Source organism: Triturus cristatus, chromosome 2_1, assembly GCF_964204655.1.
Source record: "Triturus cristatus chromosome 2_1, aTriCri1.1, whole genome shotgun sequence".
Taxonomy (NCBI): Eukaryota; Metazoa; Chordata; class Amphibia; order Caudata; family Salamandridae; genus Triturus; species Triturus cristatus.
Genome location: NC_140581.1, coordinates 277,659,885 through 277,675,774, shown reverse-complemented (window position 1 = coordinate 277,675,774; position 15,890 = coordinate 277,659,885). Strand labels below are relative to the sequence as shown.

At 45.6% G+C, this 15,890-nt stretch overlaps 1 protein-coding gene across 3 annotated transcripts in view; it reads left to right on the top strand.

Moving 5' to 3' along the window:
* CPLANE1 (ciliogenesis and planar polarity effector complex subunit 1) overlaps positions 1-15,890 on the top strand; it is a 2,680,747-nt gene that overhangs the window by 769,061 nt on the left and 1,895,796 nt on the right. The gene's annotated exons all lie outside the window — the stretch shown is intronic.

The following is a 15,890-nucleotide window of genomic DNA, read 5'->3' as shown; positions in this document are numbered from 1 at the left end:
CCCAATCAGAGGTGAAGATAATAACTTTACACGCGTGTTTGTGTACACGCCTATAACTAAAATTGAATTATTAGAAATGAAGAAAGTAGTACCCAGCCATGACAAGGATCCAGCAGGTTTCCACCGTGAGATAAAAGACATGTTACTCATGGGAGAGTATACCTACCCCGACATTATGAAAATATTAAAAGTGTTAATGCCTGCCGGTGTTTACGAGAAACTCAAAGAAAAGGAATGGGAGGTGGGAGACCAAAAGATAGATTGGACAGCATTAGAAAACGAAGAAAAGGCCCGAGCTGCAGGATCAGGGCTTGGGGAAAAGACTACAGCACTACCAGGATTACTAGTGCAGGTACTGCCACGTTTATTAACTACGAAAAAAGAAGACTGGGGTGCAATCTCAGCCTGTAAACAAAAGCAAGATGAAGACACTAGTGATTTCTATTCCCGATTTGAAAAATGTTTTGGTATTAATAGTGGCATAAAAGCAAGTAGCGAGTCATATCCACATCTGTTTGTGACAAAATTAGTTGAAAATTCCCTACCGCAAGTTAAGAATAGAGTATTGAAATTTGAGAGTACCTGGCAAGGTAACACCCCGTCACAGATGTTACAGATGTTACAATATCACCACAATAGAATTAGAGAAGAACAAGAACATGAACAAAGACGTATGAAAGACACGAAAATGAAAATGCTTGTGGCTCAGTCAGTTCCAGCTGATGGTCATAAAAAGGGTGATTCCGCAGGTCCGGCGAAAGGGACATGCAACTATTGTAAACAACAAGGTCATTATATACACGATTGTCCAGTTCTGAAACATAATATCGCCACGGGTAGAACCCAGGAAAGACCACGTCCACCTAGACAGGATCAGAACCAACCACAAATCCCTCAGCATGCACAATCTAGGCCAGCTCCGCAACAGACAGCTCCACAACAGACTGTAGCACCACCACAAGCGCAGCCTATTGCTGCAACACAAGCAACGACACAACAGATGTACCAGTATGCACATACTGACTATCCCGATTATCAGCGCTACACATGAAATATCCTAGAGAGGGAAGTTGGCTTACCCCCTATCGAGGTTCCTGTAGATCAAGAGGGACCTTATGTACATAGTGAACTATTAGGGGAAGACAGAAAGTTTTTACTTGATACAGGGGCAAGCAGAACAACTATACGACGCAGTGAAGTTCCAGGGGCACCCCTCTCAGGCTCACAGAATATTTCCCTTGGATTCTCAGGAAAGCCTATCATTAATGAAGTAACGCAACCCCTTCCACTTACGGTTGGTCCATTGACACGAACTACAGATTTATTGCTTACTAAATCATGTCCAGAAAACTTGTTAGGTATAAAAACATTGAAAGCTCTAGGAGCTATAATATGTTGTTCTCCGGAAGGAGTACGATTATTTTTACGTGACTTCAAAGGTCACTACGTGTCCAGAGACATGGATCACCGGCTGCAGAATTTACCTACACATTTATGGGCACAAGGTCCCACTGATGTTGGTTGCATGAACATTACACCATATCGAGTCACACTAAAAACAGGAGTAGTACTACCACGAATGCGACAATACAAGTTACCACCAGATGCTGTTGTGGCTTTGCTGCAAATCATTGACGAGCTCATTGCACAAGGAGTGGTTGTGGAAACCGACTCCAATGTATGTAATTCCCCGATAATTCCGATTCTTAAAAGATCGGATCCAAAAGCACCACCAGTATATCGATTAGTTATTGATCTGCGCGAATTAAATAAATGTATTGTACCACAATACCCTGTGGTCCCAGATATCTCTTCATTATTAACAGCTATTGATTCAGAAGCAACGTTCTTTACTGTAATTGATCTCAAGAATGCTTTCTTTAGCGTCCCAATAGATCCGGAAAGTCAATATTTGTTCGGATTCAGTTTAAATGGACGAAGTTTTAAATTCACGCGCGCACCTCAAGGATTCACAGAAAGCCCCAGCATCTATAGCCAAGCACTGAAACGAGAACTTGACAGTATCCACATGCCAGTTAGCACTGCCTTGCTTCAATATGTCGATGATCTGCTGATCACCGCCCGAAGCGAACCTGAATGTGAAAAAGCGTCACTGACGGTTTTAAAATTTCTGGCCGACAAGGGGCACAAGGTGTCCCCTTCTAAGCTGCAATTCTGTGTCCAGCAAGTTGTTTACCTTGGGCACTTGCTGTCCAAGGAGGGAAGACAGCTTACACCCGACCGCATCCAGTTAATTGCTAACATGTCACCACCCAAGACACAAAAGGAGGTGCGGGCTTTTATAGGTCTCACTTCATACTGTAGGCAGTGGATCCCTCAATATGCATTTCTAGCAAAACCACTCATCCAGTTGACAACACAGGAGGCAGCCACATCGACTGTCCTCCCTTGGACTCAAGAACATACACATGCTTTTGAAAGCTTAAAGAAAGCTTTATGCCAAGCACCTGTTTTAGCAACACCATGTTACAGTAAGCCTTTTACACTCTTTGTTACAGAACGCGAAGGTACTGCCTTGTCAGTACTCACTCAGGAACAAGCAGGATCACACAAACCATGTGCTTATTTCTCTAGTACATTAGATCCAGTAGCTCAGGCTCTTCCTGCGTGCCTGAAATCAGTGGCAGCGACAGCTTTAGCAATCAGACAAAGCGATGCCATAGTGTTAGGACATCAATTGACAGTACAAGTACCACACGCAGTAGAGGTTCTCTTGAACCGCACACAAACACAACACTTGACTATAGCAAGACTCACAGGTTATGAATTAACATTGTTTCAGCCACACATAGAAATCAGACGTTGTAATACATTAAATCCTGCCACACTTTTGCCAGTAAACGGAACAGATCCATTAGCACATGATTGTATTGAAGTCATTACTATTACGACGAAACCCAGACAAGACTTGACAGATATCCCTTTATCAGATCCGGACCTGACATTGTATGTAGATGGTTCATGTATGAGAACAAATACAGGAGAGTTAGTGGCCGCTTACGCAGTCACAACAGACACTGAAGTCATTGAAACAAATTGTATTAACACTTTGTCAGCTCAAGCAGCAGAGCTCATCGCTCTGACACAAGCCTGTATTCAAGCTAAAAATAAGAAAGTCAACATATACACAGATTCACGTTATGCATTCGGAGTCGTCCATGACTTCGGCGTACTGTGGCAAGAGAGAGGTTATTTAACTTCTCACGGTGCCCACATCCAACACGGACCCCTCATTCAAGCTCTATTAGACGCGATTCATCTACCTACTGCAATATCCATTATGAAATGCAAAGCCCATACAAAAGTTACCGATATCATTTCTCAGGGTAATGACCTAGCTGACAGAACAGCTAAACAGACTGCTCAGAATCAGACTCATACAACTGACACGACAAAGACAATAGTTCCGACACCAACACATTGCATGACAGTTAAGGATCCCGCCCTTGATGTAATTGACATACAGACACATGCTACACCAGAAGAAATAAAGAAATGGACTGAATTAGGAGGGATCCAAACGGATCAAGGATGGATGACGAAGGAAAAATCTATATGGTTTCTTCCCGACTCCATGGTTCAAGTCATCATTAACACAATACATAGTCCAGCGCACCTAGGAGAAAAAGTTATGCTAGACAGCATTCAACACATTTGGTTCAACAAACACTTGCGAGCAGCAGCCAAACAGAAAGTACGTACCTGTATGATATGTTGTCAGTTTAATCCAGGTAAAAGCATCCCCGTAGAGCAGGGTGGATTTCAACCTCCCGATCATGCTTTTGAAGTCCTCCAGATGGATTATATCCAGATGGAACGATGTCGAGGATTCAAATATGTTCTCGTAGTTGTCTGTGCTCTTTCCCGTTGGACAGAAGCCTACCCGGTTTCAGATTACACTGCCCCGACTACTGCCAAACAGTTAGTTCGAGAATTTTTCCCACGATTCGGTTTGCCACGTGTCGTGTACTCAGATAACGGCCAGCCATTCTCATCCGAACTAATGAAACACGTTTCACTTCTGTTAGGTTACCAATGGAAATTCCACTGTGTTCGACATCCCGAGGCAGCAGGTCTCGTGGAACGTCATAATCAAACTCTGAAAATTAGATTGTCCAAAATATGTAGAGAAAAAGGTGTCGATTGGATAGTAGCCTTACCAGTTGCGCTCTTTTACATGAGAATGGTAGCACATTCTCGAACAGGGCTATCCCCGTATGAGGTGATCTTCGGTAGACCACCAAATATGTGGGGGACGCCTATACCTCGTAAAATCACTGATGTTGACTGTAATATGCTGACAGATTACCTGGCTTCCTTGATGTCTGCACTACAATCTTGTCGTTCACAGGTAACTGCAGCTTTTCCCGATAACACTGAGGTGAAGCCCCATGGTGACCTGGTTCTTGTAAGGAATTTCGACCGGAAGACCCAGCTGGAGCCCAGGTGGAAGTCGCCCAAACTCGTTTTGCTGACAACAAGGACAGCCGTGAAGGTTGAGGGACGTAAAGGGTGGTTGCACTCGAGTCATATCAAGAAATTTTATGGACTACCGTCCGATGTGAACACTCAGCCCTGCATTCCCTCACAGACAGACTCAAAGCTCCCCTTGGTTGAACAGACAAAAAACGAACTCTATAAACTGAAACTAAGGTCTAGCAAGTCAGACAATTTGATTGTTTAAGTCCTCTCCAAGGTGAATCGGTTGAATTTGTCTCTGACATGTATCCCCTAGACCGAAATAGAGAGAAAAATAGACAGATACAGCTTAGAAAACATGCGTACTGTAAATCGCTTCGTAGTCATTGCATAGTGACATTATTAATTTTGTTTTTCCTAAGTCTTCTGATCATCATTTCTAGTGTATTGCTACATATGTATTACCCTATTTCCAAACGTGCTTACAATGTTACTGCTGAACATTCTTTTAGCGAATTACCTCCGCATGAGTTGTCTTATAGATTTGCGCTGTGCAACAACACATTTATTAGTATGTTACATCATTCCCATCAGACCAGCAATGCTACCAATTGTTGGATATGTGGCCGACTCCCTCCCTATCAGAACTATAAGGGAGTTTTGCCTCTCTTTCCGTATCCGTTCACACACAATGGCTCCTGTGGAGCATGGTTTAGTTTGATTAATTCCCTAGATTCAAATTCCGTAGTTTATCAAGACAACTGGGTATGGGGAAACCTGAACCTAGTTTTGCTTAAAGTCTGCTACCCTAACAAGGAGGGACTTCCCAAAAGAACAGGAACTGATCTAGAAAATGAAGTATATGGATTAGGTAACTTTACACTTAACCTCATGATTCTGAATGTTGAATCCGAAGCTACACCAATCTTGCCCGCTATGTCAGTATTCCCAGTTAAAGGGGAATTATGTGTAAGAAAGAATGGTTCCATACACATGGGCCATAGTAAATGCACCACTGTAATAAAATTCAGTGATCAAGGCAAGTCTACATTTAGAGCTTCCCGTCATTCCTACTTCATATGTGGCCAGACTGCATATATACGTTTACCTCTAGATTGGGATGGTACCTGTTACATAGCATTCCTTCTGCCACCTGTTTTCCTAGCCCCTCCTGACTATCACAGAATACCCATTTAGTACACAATAGACAGCAGAGAGATCTCCCGATTGTCGATTACACTGAAACGGCATGGGAGCAATACACAGATTTCAATAAAGGTTTCTTTCCCTATATAGGTACAGTCACTAATAGTAAGCTGATACGTAGATTAACTAGAACCCTTGAAGCAGTAGTGAACGAGACTACTTCCGCCTTAGGCAATTTAACAGAAGAGCAGTCTGCTATGCGGATTGTTGTGCTTCAAAATCGTCTTGTCCTTGACGTCATCCTGGCCGATAGGGGCGGAGCTTGTAGGGTCATCGGATCAAGTTGCTGTGTTTTCATACCAGAAAACTCGCCGTCAGTATATAAAGCCATAACTCGCCTTCATAAGATTATAAGCCAGATACACCAGAGTCCAGGCACCTGGACTTGGTCCAGTTGGTTCTGGAGCGTGTTGTCAGCCTGGGGATGGAGGATCCTATCCTTCCTAGGTATTGGCTTTCTCATACTATTCAGTTGCTGCTTATGTCTACAATGTGGGCCAGCGATTTGTGGCCTGTGTGCCACATCGTGTATCCCGCATCCAAGTTTTCGTTCAAGATCCCGGAAGAAGAAAGAAGAACAAATGATGCTATATGAACAGATCGATGGATTGATGAAGATCGATATCTCCTGAGGGTCCGTAGGGGACAAGGAGGGAATGAGGAAATATGAATTTTATGATCAGTTATGTCCCCTATCGTAGACCCCAACGGCTCCATGTGCATACTACAAGTACATGTATGTTCCCTCCAGTTCCAGTTATGAAGACGCAAATACATGTGCGTCCACCGTCAACATGTCCTCTTTCAGATCCGCCATGAATGGGTCAGATATTCCATTCCTAAGTATGAAAGGCCATCGACTTTATGTGGTTCACTTTCCACATTTTACAGTTCAGGCGAGTAGGCCCTGAATTCTGCCATCAAGCCTTTTCCTGCCTTCTGCCTCTGAAAGCTCCAGTCCGAGCCCGCATCTGTATCCATGAACTTTGTCCTACTCCCTGCGCGGCTAACGGTGCCTGATCCAACCTGTTGCCTGCCAAAAAAAACTGTATTTCACCTTCAAGATTATCTGCTCCGCTCCTCATCCGATGCATTCCTGTCTAGTAGTTTAGGTAAACATTCTTCCAGCTACCGAGCAAAGGGCCAGGCCTCACTGTCCTCATGCAAGTAATTCATAGCCCCTGTTACCATGGAAGATTCCTGCCCCCTCACATCTCATGTAGACACTTAGACGCTTGTACACGCACTAACAGTCAGTATAGAATAGATTCCATCCTAGAGACCTTTCCTTTTGGATAATACAGTTCTTTAAACATAAGATATTAGATATGATTTGGGATTAGGTTGACATGACCCCCCAGACTTCTGTCTCCACATGTAGAGCTAAATGTCAAGTCCCCTTCACCCTCTAGTTGCACGTCAATCACACGTCATGCGGCTGCGCGCGCATCTCTGCCAAATATTTCTGCTGACATTGCAGGATTCTCTTATGGATCCGCCCACTTGTGACATCATGTTTAATGACGTTTCTAGTTACGCCTATATGTACGCCTTTTTTCATTACGTATGTGTCTTATTATCTGTATTATCAGCTGTTACGCCTCTTGCATCTGTCTTAATGTAATGCTTTTCATATAAATATCTTTACTTGTCAATAATGTATTGCCTTCCCTTCCTGAACCTTCGTGGTGATGGAATTTGAAGCCTACGGTTCGAACTGTAATTCCTTTGTAGAGGAATAAAGCCTTTCAGAACCTCTAATACCACGGATTCTGCCTCTTATTTTTACTGAGTTATTCTTACTAGACTTTACCGCATAAAAAATAGTACCGGTAATGAAATATTTACCACAGTTCTTTCCCCAAAACAAAACCCAATTGGCATCTCTGGCCACATGTCAGCCCCTGGTAAATGGTACCATTAGTACCCAGGGCACTGTGACCTGAGAAGGCCACAAATGACTGCAGTACTTATTGCGCCATCCTTAGGCCCTGTACCCTGACACACAAACACTGCCTTTGCAGGCTGGGTGTCTAGGTGCAGAACCAAACAAAGAGCCGACATGGCACACATCCCTGTGTGCCATGCCCACAAACCACTGCCCTGGCATACGTCAGTCACCCCCCTAGCTGGGTGCCCTGTACCCTACAGTACCCAGGACCATTCCTGGGCCCTGTTAGTGCAGTGCTGCCATTAAGAGTATATGGTGCTGGGAGGTTGTCATCACGAACTCCACAGCACCATAATGGCTACACTGAAGACTGGGAAGTTTGGTATTAAACTTCTCAGCACATTAAACCCACACTGATGCCAGTGTGGGATTTAATGTAAAATGCACCACAGAGGGCATCTTAGAGATGCCCCCTGAAAAACGACCAACTACCGACTGACTGAGTGGCTACGCAGGCTGCCACCACCAAACATGTTTCTGGACCCCTGGGTCAAGAGCCTGCTGCTCTCTGGGGCCTGAAACAATGCACATCCTGGGACGAGGTGCCAAGCCTCCTCCCCAGGATGGGCAGGGTTCCGGAAGGAGAAGCTTCAAAGGCATGCCGCATTTGTGAGCCTCTCCAGACCATTTGCTGCTTTCAGCAACTGGTCCCCACTGGTTCTACCCCCCAGTTTGGGCGGGAGAACCGGCAGGAAAAACAAGTGAGGAAGAGAGGTGTGCCCACCTCTGCCAGCTCCACCCCTAAGGTGGGGGAGGCGAGGTGAAGCACAACCTCGAGTCCCCGCCATCTTGAGGATGGGGGGACCCAGCCAACCACGGGCAGGCCCCTGCCCCCCTCCCACTGGAGAGTGGCAGAATAGGGGGTGTACCCACCCCAGGGAAGGGACCCATTGGTCCCAGCCCTTTACCTACCTGTAACACCCCTAAATTTAGTATTTAGGGGCAACCTGACCCTTCCTTCCTCAGATTCCCGCAACCTAAGAAGAAAAAGGACAAAAGAAGACGCCCAGCAGAAGAAACTGCAGAGACCAACTGACTTGGCCACAGCCCTACCGGCCTGTCTGCAGTTTCCAGAGATCCTGTGCCAAAAATCGTCTTGTCCTGCAGATAGCGACCACCAGAACCCCTGGGAGGACTGACTGCCTTCAACAAAGACCGAATCTCCTGTGAACAGCAGCCCTGTTCAAAAGAAACTCCGAAAACAGACTCGGAGCCTGCTGAGAACAAAGAAACCCGACGCCTGGAACTACCACTGCACCCGTTGCCAACGGCCCGAGTTCGAGTGGCCCACTGGTCCCAGCGAGGTCCCCAGCGCTCCAGAGTCCGACGTCACCTGCAGCCTCTGCACAGAAAACAAATCCCGCGCTCCCCTCCGGCATCCCCCCCCCCCCTCCCCCCCCCCACAATCGCGAGTGGCCCGGTAAGGTGAAATCCGACCTCAAAAGACACCCCTGCATCCAGCCGCCCTGCGCCCTGGAGAAAAGAACCCACGGTGCTCCTACATCCCTGAGCCCTCCAACTTACCTGACCAAGCTACCAATTTAGAGAGTAAGGTTCTGTCTAACTTTAACCTCTGCCAAAACCTCTGGAGACTCTTGGACTCTATACACACTGTACCTCACTTTGGTGCAGTATATATAGAGCCAGTTTCTTACAGTCAGTGACTCAAAAAATAGCATTTGTACATGCCATTACCCTTTTTTGCTGTCGCAAACGGGCCAATCTCCTGTTTGCGAGTGCAAAAAAGGGTCGTACATCTGGCCCTATGGGATCTATTCGAGTCATCCCAATAGTGGATTACATTTGAGAGAAAGGCACAAAAAAATATGAAAAATCCTGCTACAGTCACTGCCGTCCTGCCAAAGATGGATAAGAAATACAAGGCGCCGGAGAACTTGTCTGAGTGTTTGGTTCGGCACCCAAGACCAAATTCTGTGATTGCACAGGTGGCTCAGCACTGGTCCAGGAATCCTTCCACACCCATATCAACCCTGCCAGACAGGGAAGGCAGGGGCCTGGATAATATTGGTAAAGATTTTTCTACAATATTAGCAACTACAGTTCAAGCTGTCAATTCACTAGCCATATTGGGCCGGTATGTCAGGCAAGAATAGTCAGACATCACCACTTATATAAATCTTTTGCAGGAAGATAAGAACGGGGAAGCAAAGACATTTTTTTCAGCAGAGCGAAAGAACGTCTTTTCAGATAATAGACTGTGCTAGCGCTATAGCGTCAATAGGATTCAGACAATTGGCAGGAGCTGCAGTTCTAAGGCTACAAGGATGACTAAAGGCCATGTCATTCAGGCCTGAAGTCCAGAGCAAAAGTTTAGATATGCCGCACGATGGGGAGGCATTATTTGGAAAACATGTCATAGATGCCTTAACAGGCAATTAAGCTGATACAGACACCACAAGATCCTTGGGGACCTTGCAAATAAGGATGACCCTTTTTCGAGGAGCACGAGCAAGAGGTTTATTTTCCTTTAGAGGGGGTTTCCAGAAGTACCAACAATATCAGCCCTTTCAGCAGCGATATCAGCCTTCCAACCAACAGCCGTTTAGATCACCACCACCAGCTTACATGAAGCAAGCACCTAGATGAAAACAAACCTCACAAGCAAGAGACACTGGCAGTAAACAGTGACACTATAGAAGTTCCAGTCATGCCCTTTACAAATCAGCAACCTGTGGGAGCCAAAATTTCAAACTTTTGCCATCAATGGTGGCAAATAACAATAGATAGATGGGTGTTTGACCTGATCACCTACCAAACATTCCACCAAAGGGAGTGCACACATCGTATTTCCAGCTACTACAAAGAGAGGTTTTCACTATGCTAAACAAAGAAACAATAGAAAAAGTATCCCACTCCCAAAAAGGAATGGGTTTCTACTCCAGTTTTTTCATACTAAAAAATAAATCAGGGGAATGGCGGCCCATTTTGGATCTCCGGAAGCTAAACAAGTAACTGAGGAAACAATCCTGTTTGAGGCATATGAGCTGCAGATCACACACTATGCATAGATCGCCATCTGGTGTTGGGCCCGGATGTTTGCACTTTGTTGTTGTATTGGATTAAGTCTTTGGAAGTCACAAGATCGGTGACTCCTCCTTTGGACAATAGTGCACATGGGGATCGACTCTATCTTCAGATTGCTTTTTTTCCGCCATCGGGCTCAGATGTGTTCGTTGCGCTCCAGTTCGGTGTCGTTACCGTTCTACCTTTTCGACGCGCAATCCTTCACCCATTCTTCGGTATTGTTTTGATTGCGTTTCTCATTCGACGCGCATCTCTACAAACTTGAACTCTTTGATTCCGGTCGTCGACACAAGCCTTCGGGCCTAGCTGCGCCATTAGGCCCTTTGGCTCATGGAAAGGACTCCTTTCAAAAAGTGTCCTCGATGTGGGTCCAAGTTTCCACACGCTGATCTTCACGAGGTGTGTAACCTCTGCCTTTCGCCCGAGCACGAGGCCAAAGACTGTCCAGCTTGTGCCTCTTTTCACTCCAAGAAATCAATACGGGATAGTCGGGCTCGAAGAAGCATAGCTCGATTATCAACATCAATACCGGATGATATCTTCCAAGAAAGCATCAATGACGTCGAAGCCAACCCCATCCCTCCAGGGCAGCGGGTCGTAAGTACCGATGTCGACCCCTCCCTCCACCCATTCATAAAAAGGCTTCGGTAACACCTTCACCTTCGGGCCTCAGTGCACACCGGGACAAAACTTCCCACGCACCGCCTTCGGGCTCTGCAAAGAAGTCAACACATAAGCCTTCAGGCCACTTGGGATCGATCCAGCCTACCGTCGGTACCGAAACCACATCCCCGGCACCAAAAACAAAAGACAAGCCCAAAGAGAAACCACGGTCTTCGTCCACACCGAAGCATGGTTCCACTTCGTCGCATTCAGTACCGAAATCCACGAGCACTGAATTTTCAGATCCAAAAAAATCATCGGAACCAAACAACCGGTTCCAAAGACCACTGGCACTGAATCTTCGGATCCGAAAAAATCATCGAAAACAAACAAACGGTTCCGAAGACCCCATCAGAACCCAGGAAAACTCCTGATTCGAAACCTAAGGAGCATAAAACAACTCCAAAACTTGTGCCACACAAACAGTCGGACCGGAAAAAATCGGCACCGAAACAACACACTCCAGAGGAGGAGCTTTTTCGGCCTGATCCAACTAAAAAAAACTCTCGAGATAGACCCAAAGACAGGTCAACTTATACTTAGTCCTTCCAGGAAAAGGAAAATGGACAAACCTGCACCAGCTCCACCCCCCCTTAAAGAAGAGAGACATTGCCACTTCTCCTTTAAGAATTCCTTCTCCACCTCCTCCTCCACACCACATCTCTCCTATCCCATCTCCAGTACCCTCACAATCTCCTCCAACTCAGGAGGATGAGGACACCTCTGGGGAGGAAGGGGATGATGAACCTTTAGGGGAACCTAGACAGCCTAATATCCCAGATGACCCATGGGACCATTATGGCACACCAGATGTTCCTGATACACTACAAGATATCTACCCTTCTAGACCATCCCCTCCAGAGGACAGTATGGGATTCACTCAGCTCATACACAGAGCTGCAGAATACCACAGTGTGGCTTTGCACACAGACCCTATAGACGAAGATTTCCTCATGGACACTTTTGCACCATTTCAAAGGTCCACTTCCATTCTCCCAATGTTAAAACGGGTAATCAAACACGCTCCTGAAGTCTTTAAGGATCCTGTAAGGGCCAGAGTCATTAACCCCAGAGTGTAAAAGAAATACAAGTCTGCCCCAGCTGACCCTGTTTACATTAAAGGGATGCTTCCCTTAGATTCCTTGGTAGTCTCCAACACAAGGAAAAGGGTTAAATCCCAAACCTCAGGCGATGCTCCACCTCCTGATAGGGAGTCAAAACTGTTGGACGCATCTGGTAAAAGAACAACGTCCCAAGCAGCCAACATATGGAGAATTGCCAACACACAGGCTTTGCTGGCTAGGTACGATAGGGCACACTATGACGAACTAGAGACCCTACTACAACATCTTCCAGATCAATATAAAACAAGGACCAATGATCTCATCCAGGAGGGCAAACTTATAACCAATACCTCCATTCGATGCGCTCTGGATGCTGCAGACACAGCCCCACGAGCTATTAATACCAGTGTCCTTTTGCACAGACATGCATGCGTGGCTACGTATTTCGGGGTTCAAACCCGAGGTTCAAACTACCATACTAAACCAACCGTTTGACCAGGAACATTTATTTCGGCCTAGTGTAGATTCATCTTTGTAGAAGATGAAAAAAGATACTGATACTGCCAAATCAATGGGAGCTTTGCAATCGCAAACTCCTAGAAGTTCCTTTCGTTGCTCTCTTGTAGGGGCGCCTCTAGAGGTTTTACCACTGATAACTCCTCCACCTCCTATAAAGGTCCCACCCAGACCTCATCTACCAGAGGTTATTACAGAGAAGGCTACAGCGGCAATAACAACAAAGGTAGAGGCAAAACTATCAATACTCGCACTGCCTCCACCTCGAAACAATGACTTCCCTCCACTCCCCCGGACCATTATACTCCGGGTAGATTGCTACAGTTCCTGCCTGTCTGGAACACCATTACCACGGACAGGTGGGTGAGACAAATCATCCAATCCGGTTATTGCCTAGAGCTCACTTCAACTCCCCCAAAACATACCACCCAAACAGCATCCAATGTCAACAGAGCATTTAACGCTTCTAAAGCAAGAGGTGCTTTCCCTCCTACAAAAACTTGCAATAGAACCAGTTCCCCTGCATCATCAAAATACAGGGATTTACTCCCTGTATTTTCTCATTCCATAGAATGACGGAACCCTGAGGCCCATCTTGGACCTCAGACCATTAAACCTCTACATACAATCAGACAATTTTCAAATGATCACTCTTCAACAGGTCCTTCCTCTACTGAAGGCGATTTCCTTGCCACCTTAGATCTCAAGGACGCCTACTTCCACATTCCCATTCACCCTGCTCACAGGAAATCTTTTTGATTTGTAGTGGAGGGTCAGCATTATCAGTTCAAGGTTCTCCCATTCGGAGTCACCACAGCACCCAGAGTCTTCACAAAATGTCTGGCAGTGGTAGCAGCCCACTTAAGAAGATAACAAATTCACGTGTTCCCATATTTGGACGACTGGCTCATAAAAGCCAAGTCGCATACCCAGTGTGTAAATCACACACACACCACAATCCAACTACTTCACAACTTGGGGTTTACAATAAACCTCACAAAGTCTCACCTCCCACCGTCCCACATCCAACAATATCTGGGTGCCACAATAAACACCTCAAAAGGCCTCGCATATCCCAGTCCAGCCAGGATAGCAAGCATCCAAGCCCTTATAACAAAATTCCAGCCACAACACTCACTTCCAGCTCGAGTGTTTATGCAACTAATAGGGATGATGGCCTCTTGTATATTCATAGTACCTCATGCAAGACTCCAGATGGGCCCTTACAGGAATGCTTAGCACGTCAGTGGAACCAAGCATATGGTCAGCTAACAGATCTGGTGTTGGTGGACGGCTGCACACATCGCTCTCTGCAGTGGTGGAGCACCCAAAACCTTTCCAAAGGGCGACTGTTCCTAGAGCCGGTTCCACAGATTGTGCTAACAGCAGACGCATCGCTCACCGGCTGGGGAGCTCATCTACTACATCACATCATACAGGGCACATGGACACTTCAGCAAAAGCTACTCCACATCAATCATTTAGAGTTACTAGCAATCTTTCTGGCATTAAAATCATTCCAGAAACACATATCAGGCAAAGCTGTCTTAGTCCGGACGGACAATATGACAGCAATGTGTTATTTACAAAAAAAAAGGGGGGGACGCACTTTCTGCAGCTCTCTCAACTAGCACAGAACAATTGGAGGTGGGCTATTCCTCAAAACATTTTCCTTTTAGCCCAACATCTTTCAGGAATTCAGAATCAGATGGCAGATCTGTTAAGTCGTCAAACAACAGATTAATGAGTGGGAACTTCATCCACAAGTTCTTCAACTGTTTTTCCAAATGTGGTGGCATCCAGAGATAGATCTCTTCTCCACACATTACAACACAAAATGCCCAAGCTTCGCCGCCAGATATCTACACCCATTGCCAAAGGCAATGCGATATGGATGAATTGGTCAGGCAGATTTGTTGTGCGCTTTTCCGCCTCTCCCACTCATTCCATTAGTGGTGCACAAGCTGCAACAACAGTAACTAACACTGATCCTAGTTGCTCCAACATGGGCCAGACAACCATGGTACACAACATTGCTGGAACTATCAGTAGTCTCGCACCAAAAACTACACCTCTCCCCACAACTCTTAACACAGAACCATGGAGAGATCAGACATCCAGAGCCAGCACAGCTCAACCTAGCGATCTGGCTCCTGAAGTCCTAGAATTTGCTACCTCAATCTCCCACCTGATTGTATGAACGTTATCAGAGAGGCTAGGCGCCTCACCACTAGAGCCTGCTATGCAGCCAATTGGAAAAGATTTGTTATATACTGTACCAATAACACCATCAATCCTCTAGATGCGTCCATTCAACACATCATATGTTACCTGCTGCATCTTCAAAGATGTAATCTAGCATACACATCAATTAGATTACATCTCGCTGCCATAGCAGCTTACCTATAATATAGACAACATTTGTCATTGTTCTAGGTACCTGCCATTAAATCATTTATGGAAGGCCTCAAAAGAATAATTCCTCCCAGGGTACCACCCTCTCCAGAGTGGAATCTAAACATCGTCCTCACTAGATTAATGGGTCCTCCATTCGAACCTCTACATAAATGTGAGCTACAATTTCTTACATGGAAAGTCGCTTTCCTTGTGGCCATTACATCTCTCAGAAGAGTCAGTGAGTTACAGGCACTAACTATTCAAGAACCATTTTTACAACTCCATCATAACAAAGTGGTTCTCAGGACAAATCCCAAATTCCTTCCTAAAGTTATTTCTCCCTTCCATCTCAACCAATCTGTTGAGTTGCCAGTGTTCTTCTCGCAACCAAAAACAGTAACAGAAAGAGCTCTCCATACACCAGACGTGAAAAGAGCACTTCTTTACTATATTGACAGAACAAAGCCTTTTCGCAAAACAAAACAACTTTTTATATCCTTCTCACCACCACATAAAGGTAATCCTATCTCAAAGTCTGGGATTGCAAGGTGGATTGTCAAATGTATACAAATTTGCTATCACAAAGCAAAATGTACACTATCCATTTC